Raw genomic sequence first — 17951 nt, forward strand, 5'->3', positions numbered from 1 at the left:
GATTCACCCCCTTGGAACTGATGTTAGTTAAGGAAAAAATAAGTGGGGTGAGCAAAAGAGATGCCTAATTCCTATTTTAAAACTCTTTCAACATTTGGTAGAAGTAGAGTCAAAGTCACACCATCCACAGTAGTTGTTCAAACAGAATAATTTTAAAGAACTCAGCCCTTCTTAGAGCAAAGAAATATGGATACTGTTCTTCCACTTGTATCTGGACACACTGAGAATCAGCAAACAACTAAGGAAAGGGCAACCTTGAAATGGTATGACTCTTAAATTTGGGGAAAAAATATTTAACACTATATTCCAAATTTCTTTTCTGTGATATTTGCTGCATATATATCTGGTCCTCTGTATGTATATGTATATATATATAAATATATATAGAGAGATACCTTATCAAAAATGGCTCCTAAAAATGAGAGCACACTTATGACCTGGTCAATATTCATAAAGGTAAAGAATAAGTTCATTTAAGATTCCATTCCAAGTCCAAGTCCATGATTGCCAATGTGACATCATAAAATGTGATTGGACACCCTGTGGATGAAAGATATTCTAAATTCTAATATCCTCCAAAAATACATAGTAATCTTTCTAAGTGTGTGCATTTCATAGACTGTCAACATCCCATATGTGTTTATTGAGCACCTACATTGAGCAGGATCATGTGCTTAAGCACTGGTGACACAAGATAAGCTAGAAATCTCTGTTTTTAAGACTTTAAGTTATAGCGTAAGCACACCACAGATCTTGGTTTCCAAATTCCATTTGATCCTCTTAAAGGAAATAGGCTTGAGATTCCATGGTGATTCCATGCCTGGGGCAAGGAAAAGTACAATGTAAGCCTAGAACGTTTTGTTGTTTCAGAAAGCAAGAGAGTACGCGAAGAGTGTTTGTCAAAACAGTACAAGAGCTATGTAGAGAGGATCCAACAAGCCAAACATAGGACAATCTGAACATCCGTAAAGAAAACAAGAGAAAGTAATGTATGATAGCCATGAATAAACAAGAATGTGTGAATGCATAAGGATATTTTTTAATGAGTGGGAATAGGAGTTCTGTGCAGAACAATACTGGTTTGTAAATGTAAAAGGAATAATAGAATTTCTTTTTAAAAAATCACTATTCCGCAACTACCTATATAACCAACTCAGGCAAGGATTATCAATGGGTATGAAACTTATTAGGTAAACATTTTTTGGGGGGACAAAATAATCCCGTAGTTTTAAATTATTAACCAGAGATTAAGTGTTAAATACAAACAAGGGAAAGTTACCTTTAAAATAGATAAATCTGGTAGATACCATGTTAAAGAAGAGATCAAACATAGGGCACCAAAAAAAAAAAAAAAAAAAAAAAAAAAACGTAGGGCACCAGTGATGGAATAAATTCACATGATGTGTCTCCTGATGTGATGCCATGGGATGGACATACCATCACCCAGGTAGTACTCTTTCAAAGAATGTGCAACCTGAATATAAACATGAAGTAGGAATCAGAAAAATCCAGATCATGAAATTTTCGACATCTTCAAGACAATTAGCTGAATTCTTCAAAAATATCAGTGTCAGGAAAGACGATACAAGACAGGGGAACTATCCTAGGTTTATATAATTTTTAAAGATTTAATTTATTTGTTAGAACATGTGTGTGCAGATGCATGAATGCAGGCATGGGGGGAGGAGCTGAGGAAAGAAAGAGAATCTCAAGCAGACTCTGGGCTGAGTGTGGAGTTGGATGCAGGGCTGGATCTCTCGACCCTGCATGACCTGAGCAGAAACCTAGATTCTGTCGTTTAACCAACTGGGCCACTCAGGCACCCCTAGAGAAGTCATTTTTTTTTAAAAAAAGAGACATTGCAACCAAAAGTAAGGTGTATTCCTTGATTGGATTCTGGACACCACCTACACAGACCTGTACACACACACAGAGAGCAGCTAGAAAGAAAAGGAAACTAAGGAAATTTGAATGTGGACTTACATTTTATTTTTTTTATTTTTTTTAAATTAATTTTTATTGGTGTTCAATTTACCAACATACAGAAAAACACCCAGTGCTCATCCCGTCAAGTGTCCGCCTCAGTGCCCGTCACCCATTCCCCTCTAACACCCGCCCTCCTCCCCTTCCACCACCCCTAGTTCGTTTCCCAGAGTTAGGAGTCTTTATGTTCTGTCTCCCTTCTGAATTTCCCTGGACTTACATTTTAAAATGTTATTTTGTAATATTACATTTATTTAGTATGATAATATTATGGTTGCAAGGCACACTATCCTTACTCTTAGGAGATACATACAGAGGAATTTAGGGCTTATCATGTTTGTAACTTATTTTATATTGGTTGAGAAGAAATGGAAATACATATATGTATACATATGATATATATAATATGTATATAGATAAAACATGTATGTATTATATATAATATGTGTATATATAAAATGCACACAGATATATGAGAAATAAAGCAAAAATAACAAGATACTGAAAATTGGTAACTCTAGGTGAACAATAAATGAGTGTTTATTATACTACTTCAACATCATTGTAGGTTTGAAAATTTTCAAAATAAAATGTTGGGGAAATAAAAAAGAGTTGAAGTCTAATGGGAACTTAGTTAAAAAAAAAAGTTGTTACTTTTCCTGAAAATGAACATATAAACAGGGCTGGATTTGGATCACAATGTGAGTGAGATGGATTCTCACTCCCACCCCCTCCTGTCCATTTTACAGTTCTGGTGTTTATATATAAGTATGTTCAGCAAAATTAGAATCACTTACGTTAAAGGAATTGCAGAGATACTGTGTGTTCTAATTTCTCGACTAGAAAATTATTGAAGAAACATGTTATGGTTGGTATTTTTCTATAGCCTTATGGCTCTCATTAATTTATATGTCCACTCAGCCAATGAGTATTTGGGGTCAAAGCCAGTGCTGGGCACCAGGAACCCAAGACAGGGATCTGACCATCTGGGAGCCCCACTCTCTAGTTAGAATTACTTTAAATCTCATGTAAACATACTTTAGTGTTTAACTAGGTGGATGGAAAGTAGATATTAAAGAAATCTACTTTCATGAATTTTGCAACAATAAGTATTTTGTATCTGACGAATCAGAATGTCTATAACAGAAAAAAGATGTAGAACCATGGCATCCTTTTGGAAGTGGCAGCCTTTGTTGTTTGCTTAGATGAAAATGTGGCTTAGGATTGATGACATAGAGATGCTTATCTCACTCTGTGGAAATGTTTATCAAAAATCTCTTAGCTCTCATCAGGAATTGTCTCTAAAAACCATGAGTAACTTTTTGGAGAAAGAATTTGTCCATTGAGAAATGAAAGCCAAGTTTATCTCAAATTTTTCACATAGTAGTCTGCATGGACATGCTCCCGTAAGAAGATGAGGTATTTTTTTTATCTTATTTTTTTTTTATCATGATAGGTGCTCTTTTTAAATGTTTTTCCTAAAGATTTTATTTACTCATTCATGAGAAACAGAGAGGAGAGAGAGAGAGGCAGAGACACAGGAAGAGGGAGAAGCAGGCTCCATGCAGGGAGCCCGACATGGGACTCGATCCTGGGTCTCTAGGATCAGGCCCTGGGCTGAAGGCGGCGCTAAACCGCTGAGCCACCCAGGCTGCCCGATATATGTTCTTTTTAATCCCCATCCACTATTTCTGTCTCCTCCAACTCCCTTCTGATAACCACCGGATTGTTCTCTATAGTTTAGGAGCCTGTTTTTGGTTTGTTTCTCTTTCTTTTCCCCTTTGCTTATTTGTTTGGTTTCTTCTGTTCCACATATGAGTGAGATCATCTGATATTTATCTTTCTTTGACATATTTTGTTTAGCATTATACTTTCCAGTTCTATCCATGTTGTTACAAATGGTAAGATTTCATTCTTTTTTGTGGCTGAGTAATAGTCCACTGTGTGTATGTGTGTGGGGTGTGTGTGTGTGTGTGCGTGTGTGTGTGCCTTCTTTATCCATTTATCTCTTGATAGATACCTGGGCTGCTTCCATAGTTTGGCTATTGCAAATAATTCTGCAATAAATGCACATATCCCTTTGAATTAGTGTGTTTGTATTTAGGGCAGGGGGTGCGGATACCCAGTAGTGTAATTACTATACAGGTTGTATAGTAGTTCTATTTTTAATTTTTTAAGGAACCTCCATACTGTTTTCCACTATGCCTGCACCAGTTTGCATTCCCACCAACGGTGCGAGAGGGTTCCCTTTCTCCACATCTTTACCAACACTTGTTATTTCTCGTGTTTTTGATTTTAGCCATTCTGACAGATGTGAGATGATATCTCATTGTAGTTTTGATTTGCATTTCCCTGGTGATGAGTGATGCTGAGCATCTTTCTATGTGTCTATTGGCAAAGACAGGGATATTTCTAAAACAAGAGGTTAGAATACAGAGATTGATAAGCCTATGGCTGTGACATCTGTCACATAGTGATCAGATGGTTTGTGTAACAGATCTAGCTTTCTAAGTTGGGGTCTAATTCATTACTTCAATACAAATTTATTGAGCACCTATGAATGTCCATGCTGTGCTGGACACTTGGAATGCAAAAATAAATAAGACTAATTACCCACCTTGGAAGAAATTATAGATTGGTGAGAGGAAAGGGAAGAGGACACAGATATGTAAACAAAATAAATGTAAAGCTGTTATTCATTCTATGATAGAGGTACATTGAGGGCATTACCTTAAAGTAAATCATAAAATCTTAATTTCAGGTAAATGAGGGGGAGGAGAGAGTATTACCAGAGGAAGGAGCAGTGTGAGAAGAGGCATATTTGGGGACTGTCTGTAGTATATAGCTGGAAGCTGGGACGTAGGAAGCTATGTAGATGAAGCTGGAAGTGTAGATAGAAGTTCAACCATGGAGACCCTTAGAGACCATACCGTGTCTAGACATTAGATGATGGGAGTGACTGGAAATTTTAATAGTTTAAGTGTAAAAACAAAACTATCAGAGTTGCGTTTTGTTGTTCTGACAAACATCACTGTGGGTGGGAAGGGGGGAATAAAACTGAGGTATCGAGAACATGGAATCCAGAGGTCTCAGCAATAGATCAACTGTCAGAGATGAGGAGTTGAGAGCGATTCCCGGGTTTGTGGCTTGGGTGTCTCAGAGTCACGGAGAGTGGCTTTCAGTGAAAGTGGGGTATGGGATGAAAACAGGTTTAAGTCAACATACTGTTTCGCCATGTGAAATTTTAGGCACCGCTGGCTCAGCCAACAGATAGTTGGATACACAAGTCTTAAAGACTAGAGAGTAGCTTCACCAAAAGAGATGTGGATTGATGGGTCATCAAAACATGACTGTTGAAAGGGTAAGAATAGATAAGATGACCTAAAGAGAGTGCACAGAACCAGAGATGAAGTCAAAAAACCTGACTTTAAAAAATGAGTGAAGGGTCAAGAGACGTTAGAGAAGACCCATCAGAATCTTGAACTTGTAGGACTGTTTTAAAGTCCAGAATGTTGTCCCAAGTCAGATGGCCAACAGAGGCTCTCTACTGCAGCACCACCCTATAGCTACATGGTTTATTTCCACTGAAACGACTGATGGAAAGAGCATTGGAATTAGCAAACCTGGGATGGAATTCCAATTCTTCCCTTGTTGCATGATCTTGAGCATGTCATTCATTCAACTTCTGAGCCTCAGTTTTTCATTCATAAATTGGGGAGTGAGATAGTATATAATGCTTCTTATTCCTATTTCATGGGGTTGCTGACAGAGAACACTTTTGATGGCGATTAATAAACTACAAAGTGCATTAGAATTGGAGGCTCTATGATCAACCATTGGAGCTTTGGAGTATACTTTGGCTTACATTCTTAGACTGGAATAGAGTGGGGCAAATTGGGGCAGTGACTTGTTTAATTTTCAGCCTTTTCTTTAAGTGAGGGCATTCCTGAAAGACTGCAAAGCAGGCAGCCAGGAAACATATGCTAGTTTATTTCTTTATTTGACTTTTAAACATTTAATCTCATGAATGTACAAATAGGTTTTCTTTTCTTTTTTTTAAGATTTTATTTATTCATGAGACACAGAGAGAGAGAGACAGAGACAGAGACAGAGACACAGGCAGAGGGAGAAGCAGGCTCCATGCAGAGAGCCCGATGTGGGACCTGATCCCGGGGCTCCAGGATCATGACCTGGGCCAAAGGCAGGTATTGAACCACTGAGCCACCCAGGGATCCCCAACAAATAGGTTTTCTTATGAAGTTGGGTTTATTGGCATCTCATAAGATGTGTGAAGGTAGTGGACACTGTCAGTGCTCCACTCAGATTCTCTTGGGTCCCTTTATCCCTTCTTGTTCCTGTTGCTCAGCGCTCCCTCCTCCTACCCACCTCCCCCACATCTGTGTGTTTGGGGTTTTTATAGCCCACCTGCCACTTTCTCTGGAGGACTGCCTTGGGCCTACTGGAGCTGCTTGGTCTACTTGCCACAGAGTCTAAGGTGCGTGGAGTGTATATTCTCCACTCTTCCGACCTCCAGTCTGTAGCCCAATTCTAAAGGCTAAAGGGTGAAACACCCAGCCCTCTTGCCTTGAGCAAGGATACACCCAACCCTGGTGCATAATGTGTACTCCAGAGCTCCCCTATGGGATCAGGGAGGCTGGATATGGCTTGAAGTGGCTCCTTGCTTCACTTCTTCCTTTTCCTATCGACCCCTCTGTCTTACTGGTTCTTCTGAGAATGCTTCCCTAATAAATCCCTTGCATATTGTTTCTCAGGGCAGCATCTACTTTTGGGACACCTTCGTGACAATGACATTTAACATGAATAACTGAATGTATTTCTTTCTGCGTGATCCCTTCTAGTACCAAACCATTTTAAGGTTCAGTTTTCATGAATAGTTTTGTTTTTATTTTATACATTTTTTACATGAAAATCATAATGGTGATATTGGTATAAAGAATTCAGTGGATAAATTGATAGACCTAACCTAGAGTCCTGAAGATTATTCTCTTATAAGTATCTCTCGCAGTTTTGGAAGTCTAACCTAAATCATTATAACTATGTAATATTTTCATTTAAATCTATAATGTTGGGCAGCCCGGGTGGCTCAGCGGTTTAGCACTGCCTTCAGCCCAGGGCCTGATCTTGGAGACCTGGGATCGAGTCCCATGTCGGGCTCCCTGCATGGAGCCTGCTTCTCTCTCTGCCTCTCTCTCTCTCTCTCTGTCTCTCATAAATAAATAAATAAAATCTTAAAAAAAAATCTATAATGTTAACTCCAGCTGTTAATGCATGCTGTACGTCAGGCACTGCAATCGCTGCTTTGCCTGTTATTATCTTATTTACCCTTCTTAGCCAATCTACAAGTTTAGTCTCATTATCTCCAATTTACAGATGAAGAAACTAAGACTCTACGGTTAAGTAACTTATCCCAGATTGCAGGGGAGATGGCTGGATCCTGAGTTTGAACTTCCGAGCCCATATACTTGCCATCAAATTTCATTGCATCAAAATGTGTGAAATAGCAAGAAATACTTGAGCACAGCTCCTTCCACGTTTAATTAGAGTCCAACAGGGATGTGTTCTTTTGAAGCATTCTTGTTCTGAAATCATTTATGATCCTATGAAAACTTAAAGTATGGGAAGTTTCTCATCAATAATCTTTTCCTTAACAGTGGTTTGGAAAGGAGTGCTCTCCTGTAGTAATGATAGAAGCCTTCGCGAAAAGACTCTGGGACAGTGCGTCTACGTGAAGAAACAACTCTCTGAAAAATGATCGTTTTGGTGTTTTAGGCCACTTAAAAATACTATATCAGCTCCCTTCAGACATTTGACTGATGAGACGGTAGAAACCATAAGTCAAGAAAGATAGCCACTTGAGTCACTAGATTTTTTGTGTCTCCAGCTATCTACACAATGGATTAAATAGTGCTTTTCTTTTGAGGGTGTTTTAAGAGTTGTTAGACACACTGTTTTCATAACTTCTAATCAGTTTCCGTATCATTCCTTTGCCCCAAGAAAGGCTATTGATAGAATTCAATCAGGCAGAGAAAGGGTCATGGTACTTGCTCTGGGAGTTGTTTGAAAACTCTCAGAGGACATGTGGTCAACTCCACTTTCGTGTGATGACAGATGGGCCGTATATTTCTCTCCAAAGCTAGCCGTTGGCTGTAGATGCTATGTTTTAGCAATGAAAACTGCAGAAGTTTATCAAGAGGGATTGCGTGTAACCTTACAAAATACATGGCAACTAAATAAAAGCAGTGTTACTGAAAACACTAAAAAAATATCCATGTGCCAGTGGAGGAGAAGACTAAAGACGAGGAAAGCAAGTTGAGAGACAGCCTGGCCCTGAAAGTCTGATTTAGCCTCTTGCCTGGGAGTTGAGTGTATAAATGAAAGAGGCATGCTCTCCAATGTGCTGAGAGGAAAAGAATTAAGAACATCTGAGTTTCTGTGAGAGGAGAAATGGCCTTCCAAACCCACTCATTTCTATGGGAAGTAGCCGCACAAATGTTTTACCATTCAATAAAAGTTCCCAACCATGTGCTTGTTCCTGTTGTTTTTAATGTGCTGGTTGAGTGCTATACCTGAACTAGCTTTTGTAGACCGGTATCTGATACGTGTGCCTTGTAACTGCAAGCAGTCATGAGAGCAGGGTAGTCAGGTGGGTGTTTGGGAGAACAGGGGACGTGGACGTTGGGGTCATTTGGAAAACTGGTGCATCCAGGTGAGCCAGAGAAACGATAGGATGGATGGTGAGGAGGAGAGGAAGGAACCTACAGAAAAGAACAGGGACAAGAAAGCGGGAAAGGAGGACAAAGGAAATGGGGAAACATGCTCAAAATAGGTAATCGTACTTGTGAAGAAAATCCCCAACTTCAAATTAGGTCTTTTTATTTTGAAATCCATCCTCATGCACTTGGCAGACCTCTTTGTGTTTGAATATTGTCCCTGTTTTTGACCTTTGCGCCTCTTCTAAATCTTTAGCCTTCCATCCTCAAAATTTTACTTAAAGTGGTTCACTTCAAGATAGATCTTGCTTAGGGAGAAGCATATCCAAATTCATATGACATATTTGAAATCATATTTATTTAAATAGACACTCTATTTCCATGAGACTTCTCTGGACACTGAAAAAAGGAAAAAAAAAAAAGTAGCTCTCCTCATTAAAATATCTCTTCCTGTGTGTGCCCAGAATGTCAAATGGCCACTGCATTCTCCTCCAGGGAGTTTATAATCAAGCCCAGGACCCAGTTAGATGAAAAAAAAAGGCTTTTTTTAGGCTTAACAAAGTCATATTCTTTCTTCCACCAATCCTTGCCCTCTGTAAAAAATAAAATAAAAATTTTAAACCTGTTTATAAAAAAATGTTTCCACCTATTAGGCCATAATAAGGAACAGGAGTTTTATTTAGTATGGAAGCAAAATAAAGTCATATTTTGACTCTGTCCTGCACACATGCCTAAGAAACTCTACGAAGCATAGACTTTCTGATAATCTTTTTTTTTTTCTCAAATATTAAGCGTTTGCCAAATTCGTACAATACTCAATGCCTACACTGTTTGAGATGTTCGGAAACTTGCAGCAGATATTAGACATATCCTACCTTCAATTCACAATATGATAGACATACAAACCCGAGGGTCAATATGGAAGTATTTTTGCATAAAATTCAGAGATGCAAATTCAAATGCCTACAGAGGCCAGACAAGTAATATAAAGGTGTGAATGTTAGTGTATGTAAGGCATCTGGGATCGGTGAGACCTATGGTGAAACCGGAGACATTGAAATAATAATAATAATAATAATAATAAATAATAATAAATCTGAACAAAGCACTGCCCACAGAACAGCATCAGATTCAGCAGATGTAGACCGCAACTGTAAGCGTGCAGCGTCTGGCATAGATAAATGGAATGCTTATGTGATTATATGAATGCACTGCGCAGAAATAAAGAAAGGGATTAAAAATAGTGCTAGTAAAAAAAAAAAAAAATAGTGCTAGTAGGTTGAAGATTAAGTGACCTTTATCAAGGAAGATTTCCTGGAAAAAAAAGTCATGAGCTGTGGTCTAAAAGGAGCATGCATTTTATTAAAGACCTTGAGAATGCAGGAGAAATTTGCAGGCTGAATGGCTTGTTCAAATTGGTTTTCCTCTGCTAAATATCCCTCTTACTCCATCACCTTCTCTTAGCTGATGCCACAGATTTTATTTATTTATTTATTTATTTATTTATTTATTTATTTATTTATTTATTTTGAGTCTGGGCAAAGTCAAAGAAGAGAGATGATGGCGAGAAGAGATGGTGGGGCTGAGACCAGGGGGAAGAACCTTTTTCTCTTTTCCCAACCAAATTGTACATAGAAAGGGTGGTTCTGGAGAAAAACAGCCTCTATTTTTCAGAGTCTTGCCCATTGAGAGGTATCAAAATCAGCTGTTCATTGCAGTGGAAGTAAACCAAGTAGCTGAGTGCTCATTCTTAATTCTCTGATGATGAATCACATATATTTATTTTAGTGTCAGAGAAAAATTTCCTGAGAATCTTCTGTGAGCATTAGGATGCCATTTATTTCAAGGGGAAGGAGGCTCAAGTATTTATCTCTCTGAAGGCATATTATTCTCCAACACATTAATTGGCCGTGTTAGATTGATTTTTGAAAAATGTTACGTTACTGGGGAAAAACTCTGATTTCCTGGTGCAATTATCTTCTGAGTACTTATCTTTCCAGTAAAAGCTCTCCACCAAAAGCTTTTCAGTGGCTAATTCCAATGAAGGTTTTTAAAACACGTTTTTAAAGAGCATTTTAAAGAAGAGATAAGAATGGTTGAGTATTTAAACTTTTTATTTTTTAAAAGTTTTTATTTGTTTATTCGAAAGAGAGAGAGAGAGAGAACATGAATGTAAGCAGTGGGGAGGAGCAGAGGGAGAGGGACAAGCGGACTTTCCACTGAGCCCAGAGCCCGATGTGGGGCTGGATCTCATGACCCTGAGATCATGACCTGAGCCAAAAGCAAGAGTCAGATGTTTTACCCACTGAGCCACCCAGGTGCCCCTAAATTTTTCTTTAAAAGAATTTCAGGTGTTGGGCAATTGCCTGAATACCAGAGGCCTGAAATAATTTAGCAAAGATGTCTAAAAAACTAGAGAGGTGAATCCGCTAAGAGCCTCCATGTCTTCAGAGGTGATTCACATGGTCCAATTCTCTCTCCAAGGCTTGAGTTTCTCCTACCATATCTTTTTTTCTTTTTTTCTCCTACCATATCTTGATTGGTAATCCAGCTTCTGTCTGGATTTGTCTGTCTACCAATTGTCTCAACGTCTTCCAGTGTTGAGAGAAAATTTACTTTCTCTTAATGAAACTCATTCCATTTTTGTTGACTTTTCAAGTCTTTCAGAAATTCGTCCTTAAAGTGAAGTAGTAGGACTTTTTATTCCTTCCAGTTACTATGGAACACACTAAATAAGGTTGAATCTTTTTGTAAACAGATTTCACATATTTGAAGATAATACTTATCACACACTAGATAGAAACACTGAATCTTGTTTCCCTTTCTGTTTCATTTTTCCAGTTCAATTATGAGATTGCTAGTATAGAAGATGGAGGATTATTTTCTATGGTCAGATGGCTGGTTTTTCTAAACTCAGGAGCGAGGTGCAGTGGATGTACAAAGTCTGTGTCTATCAGGATCAGTCTCCTGGACTAGAGGTTTGGGGAAGAAACAAAATTAATGATAGATCTGAATCCTGGGCTTGTGAGTTCTAGCATTTAAAGGAGAGATACAATGCAGTGCTAAGGGCTACTTCATGAAAGAGCACTTGAGGATGAATAGCCTGCAAACTCTCAGGTGAGGTTAATCTGGGAAAGCTTCACGAAGGAGGTGAGATGTATTCGGGAATTAGAAGACCATGAGGTACGGTGTTAACATTAACTCTGGGTTGCAGATAAGATATTAAGAGTCACTCTCCAAGTAATTGTGCTTATTTACTATCGGCTTCACAGAGACTGGTAAATAAAATCAAAGCAAGTTTCGGCAAAGCCCAAAATTCATTTTACTATTTGTTACCAAAGCTTTGTGTGTCTACAAGTTTTTGAGAATTTGTCGGGTGGTTACAAACGTAGTCAATATCCTTACCTGAGTATACACCAACATAGATTTTTATCTCAGAGTGAAGTAAATTTCCTCAAATAATTTAATAATTTTCCTTAGTAGGTAACAAATTCATATAGAGATTTTAACAAATATTTTAGATTAACTGTGTATCCTCAAAATAATTTCTTTGTGATAAAATTTTCAAAAAACTTTTTTTTTTTTTTTTTTTTACCCTTCATAAATCATTAGTCTTTGTTGAGCATTTTCTTCAACTCCTCAACAGTGTTTCCCCTTTGGGCCAAAACCAAGCATGGAAAATTTCACCTTCCCAGACAGGCCTATTTGGAAACCATAAGCGGTGGTAAGGGAGTTTAAATTTATATTTAACTTCAAATGCTTTTTACCACAAATGATATAACATGGGGTACTGAGCAATCATTTTTTGGTATAATTGAGCTAGCTTGTTGGTTTATTCAATTATTTATGAGCCACTTAAAGATTTATTTAGGTATTTCAGTATGCTCTGACTCCATATCCCAGAATTGAACATCTACAGCTTCTATTTTTCCTTTTTTGGGTACATAAATAAGAGGATTTCATACCCTTAAAAAACATTTCCATGATGCAAAACAATAAGGTGATTATGTATTATATGAGGTTGTTGGGAACCCCCAAACATAAAGAATATAGGAATAAAATGGCATAGATCTCAAATATCCTCCATGTTGATATGATTTGAGCCTGAATTAAAGAAAGCAGTAGAAAGCAATGTAGTGAGAGTGAGGCATTTGCTTCTTTTTTTACTTCCTCATTTAAGGTTTTGTGGTTTTAAAAAATGGACAAAATAGGGGTTTGATAAATTGGAATATTAAGCCAAAAGTGGCAAATTCATACTCAATAGAAGTGCCAAGAATTACACATTAAGACTAGGGTCCTGATTATCTACTTATTCTTTATTCGTATTTACTTATTTATTTACTCATCATTTTGAGTCATTTGGATGCAAACTACTACAATGTAGGAATTGAATCACAACAGAAGGGGAGAAAAAAGTGGGTAGAGGAGAAAAAATTAAGAAGTCATAAAGGAAACTTGATGAAAATCTAGAGTACTTTTGATTAGATACAGGAGGCAGTGGGAAGTAATAACTTTGATCAGGACTGCCTTTTTGTTATAGGTGTCTTGGAATTCTTTGGGAAGGTGTAGACAGAGCGAGGTCATGGAAGTCATAAGTATTTGGAATGAAATGAGGAACAATGCTAGTGGAGCAATTGCCACTTATAACTGCTGGAAGGTGTGCCCTGAATCTGTCAGCAGGATTTCTGTCTGGGTTGAGTTGTATAAACAGCAGGGCAAGGAGATCAAACCTAACTTATTTTTACTCTGGGTCTTCATCAGCCCCTGGAGAAAGTGACAATCTCACTTACATTATTTTTCTATTATGACTTTTTGGCCTTAATTCTGCTTAACTTCTTCAATGCAGGTCTCAGGATTGGGGTTTTCGGGCCTTATATGGGATTAGCACCTTTTCATGCCTATGGTTTACCCTCACCTGCCTACAGCTATCACAGCATCGATTATAATTTGTTAATTTTAGAATTTTTGATCACATCGCTTATGGTATTTCACTTGGTAGTTCATAGGACAGCTCTGATTATTTTAGATGATCTCCTGCTTCACCACAGCTTTGTGTGGCTAATTTCCTCCCTGTCTCCCTCCCCCATAAGCTGCCAAGCGAAGGCTCTCCTCAGGGAAACTTCAGAATAAAAAAGAACATAAAACTAACCCCCAAAGTGTCAAAATGGCAGGGCATGTCCTGGCTGACCTCTAAATAGTAACAGTTATTTACTAAATCGAAGAGAGAGGAATAAAATAATCACCACCACAACAAAAATCACAACAGGACAGAATTTAGGTAGAGACTTTTTATTAATAATTTATTGTAGGAATTCAATATCCTACATTATAAGTCCCCAATAAAGGATTCTGTGTTCCACCTTCTCCCCCAACTTATTTCAGATTAAAATGATTTTTGGCAGAACAGCTAATAGAGAGAATATTTAGCAGAACATGCTTTGAGAAATGTTGCCTTACATTAAATGATTATAGCTTTTCAATTTCCAGAGAAGAACCTTGCTTTTAATATAAGAAAATTCCTACATACTTCGAATTATAAAATAAATAAATCATGGATGTGAGGTGCACAGACATATACATTTACTAATAGAGTAAATCTTAAAAATTCTCAACACACACATACACACACACACAATTTAACTACAAATGGTGCTGGGATGTTAACTAGACTTATTGTGGTGATTATTTTGCAGGATATACAAATATCAAATTGATGTGTTGTATACCTAAAATTAATATAATGCTATATATCAATTACACCTCAATAAAAAAAAAGACGACTTAATGCAGGAATCTGGTTATAATTTCCCCACTCTGGATTTGCCAAGTCATTTCAGCTATGAATGGGCAGGTCTTCATTTTCCCCTTGTCCTAGAGCCTCTGGTGGGCCTGGAGCCCTTGGGGAAAGTCAGGTGACTCTAGTTCTGGACATGTATTTTATGTCCCCCGCACGACACTCCTGAGCGTCTCTCTCACACTTGGAGGCAACATAATTTGCCTGATGACATTTCAACACAAGCCACATTTGCAAATGCCAACTCATCAAAGAATCAATTCACCCAAGGGCCAATTATCTAACTGATTTCATGACACTTGTTTCTTGTAACAATAAGAAAGATATTCACAAACTTCATAGATATTTCTGTAGAAAAAAATGCTTTCAGATTTTTTTTGAGAATTTTTTAAAAGTTCTAGTTGATAGGTTTTCAAAACTACATTTAAATATTTAATCTGTCTCTGGCTCAGCTTCCCATTGCCCCATGTGGAGGACTGGGCACACAAGGGGGGACTTTATGTGGGGGATTGGGACCCAAATAGCTGAGACACAGCGCTCTTCTGAGCTGCCTGTTTGGGGACTAGGAGGACTGAGGAGCAGATTCGGGGAAACTGAGTATCTGAGAGAGGAGAAGACTGAGGGTCAGAGAGGAGATAGGATGTTCAGAGAAAGGGGGAGATAAAAATCCAACAGAAGACTATGGAGAATCGAGAAAAATTAGAGGAAAAAGGAGGCTTTAGCTCAGGGAAGAGGGTCCCAACCTATCCAATGTGAATTTCTCTGAACTTTAATATATATATATTTTTAAATTTTTTATTGGTGTTCAATTTGCCAACATATAGAATAACACCCAGTTCTCATCTCATCAAGTGACCCCCTATTTTTAAAGTGTAGCAAACCAGATTTGATGAATAAAGTCATACATGACTACTTTAGTCCACTGGTTTTTGGTGACTTAACCGGGAGCCTGACGCTCACGGCCTGCAACATTATGGCCAAGTGTCAGTGTTTTCTTCTTGCAAGTCAACAGGCTCATACACAGGGAGGCAAAGCAATACAGAGTTAAGAGAATAAAGACAAGAATACATAGATGAAGGCATGAAGTAGCTGGAGCTGAAGTCTCCAGGTGATACTCCATTTGGCCTTCTCTATGCGTAGACCTACTGTGGACAACTGAACAAACTGATTTTGTCTGTGCCCCTTTAGTGATCTTAAGAAGACATCTGTAAGACACAAAAGGAACAGAATGTTAATAAAATCTAATTGCCATTTAAAGAGAGAAAGTGTGGTGTCTGGCAGTCTTTCAAATTATGTCCGAAACAAATCCATTTGCTTATTTCTCCATCTTGCCCTTTTGTTTACTTTATACTGCCAATAGAATTCTCTCTACTTCATTGATAAACAACTGCTGGGACTCCTGTTATTTAACAGCACGCGTCCTTCACAAGGAATTTGATTTCTTAAAAATCACTGCTTTCAGTAATTATCTCAGTTCAGTTCAAAGTGGATGCTCTTTCCAGCTGCTGGCCCCCCTCCCCGCCATTTTGGTAATGACCTCAGCTCTGGAACATTGAAATCTGACTCACACTCAGGTTCTATACTTTAATTTGCTTTCATCTCAGTGGTTTATACTCATTTAATTTTATGTTTTGATGATCGTTATTGCTTCCCTTTTCAGTAACATAAGACTTTTTTTTATGAACCAAATGAGATTTTATGCATCACTGAATAAGCTAATTTTTTAATAACTTTAACTTCTCGTGACTTCCTTCACCAAATTGTGCATGATATACAGTGATGCAGAATGATTGGTATCGAGGAACTCTTTTTGAAGCGAATAGTTTTTTAAAAACACTTCTGATGAAAGACTTCATTTCAGAAAATGAAGAGACTAGTATAATGAGCGCACATGTATTCGCCACACTTGTACAAATAAATTTTAAAAACCTCATTTAAAGTGGAGTTGGGAAACCCTGAAGGGGGAGCTCTGAAGCACATACCACTCACCGTAGCCTGCATAATCAGGAGGAAGGAGGACACAAGAATTATCTTAACAAGGGAGGACATTTTTTATAAAGGAATTTATCTCCTGCTTTTAAGAAAGAAAAAGGAAGATCCCTCTCTCCCTGCAGCTGCAACAATGCACCAACTGCCACTTGCAGCCAATGAGAACCTGCCCCAACCTCCAGCTGTAATTCTTGCCCAATGAGCTTTTGTTACAAACAACTCTCCCTAATTTCTTCCTAAAACCTAAAAAAGCTTCCCTTTGTCTCTCTGGACTCACCTAGGGTTTGTCATAGTGTGTTTGTCCCAGATTTCAATTTCTCTGTTATTCCCAATAAATACAATCTCCAAGTAAAATAACTGGCTATTTTATTTTTCAGCTCGACACCCTTCTTTGACAATCTTGTTTCATCTGTAGCCACCCACCTCTACTGGATTATTTTGAAGCAAATCCCAGATGTCCTATCATTTATCCCTGGATATTTCAGAATGTATCCCTTAAGGATAAGGAGTCTTGAAAAAGTATAACCATGGTACTATTGTCAATTTTAAAAGTTAAAAATCGGCTAATATGAAATATCCAGTTTTTAAATTTTTTTTTGAAGTTTTAAATTTTCCTTGATTATGTCATGACATCTTTTTTTAAAAAAGATTTTATTTATTTATTTGACAGAGAAAGAGAGAGAGAGCACAAGCAGGAGGGAGAAAATGTCTAGCAGATTCCCTGCTGAGCATGGAGCCCAACACAGGGCTTGAGCCCAGCACCCAGAGATCACGACCTAAGCCAAAACCAAGAGTCGGATGCTGAACTGACTGAGCCACCCAGGCACTATCGTGATAGTTTTTAACAACCTCCTCCAATTAGGACCCACATGCATTTGAATAGGCTTGAAATTTCAGATGTAATTTCTGCTTGGTTAATCCATTCTATTTGAAATAATAAAATGTTAAATATTTAATGGGCTTCTTTTCTGAGTCTCTGGGACATAGAAGATTATCTGTCCTGACAGGTGTTTAGAAGTCTTTTGCTGTTATTGTCACTGTAATATTTGTCATTGTATAGGCATAATTTATCTTATTGTGCCTCTCAGAAATTATTATTATTTTTTTTACAAATTGAAGCTTTGTGGCAATTCTGTGCCAATCAAGTCTGTCTGTCAGTATCATTTTTCCAACAGCATTTGCTCACATTTTAGTCATTCTCATAATATTTCAGATTTTTCGTTATTATTATAATTTGTTGTGGTGATCTGTGATCAGTGATCTCTGATGTCAGGATTATGATTGTTTTGGGGCGCTGCAAAGCTCCCCCATGTCAGATGACAAACTTTATTTTTTTATTTTTTTTTTAAACTTTATTGATAAATGTTGTACATGTTCTAACTGCTCCACTGACCAATCATTCCCCGTCTCTCTCTCTCTCTCTCTCTCTCTCGGACTCCCTATTCCCTGAGACA

Source organism: Vulpes lagopus, chromosome 1, assembly GCF_018345385.1.
Source record: "Vulpes lagopus strain Blue_001 chromosome 1, ASM1834538v1, whole genome shotgun sequence".
Classification (NCBI taxonomy): domain Eukaryota; kingdom Metazoa; phylum Chordata; class Mammalia; order Carnivora; family Canidae; genus Vulpes; species Vulpes lagopus.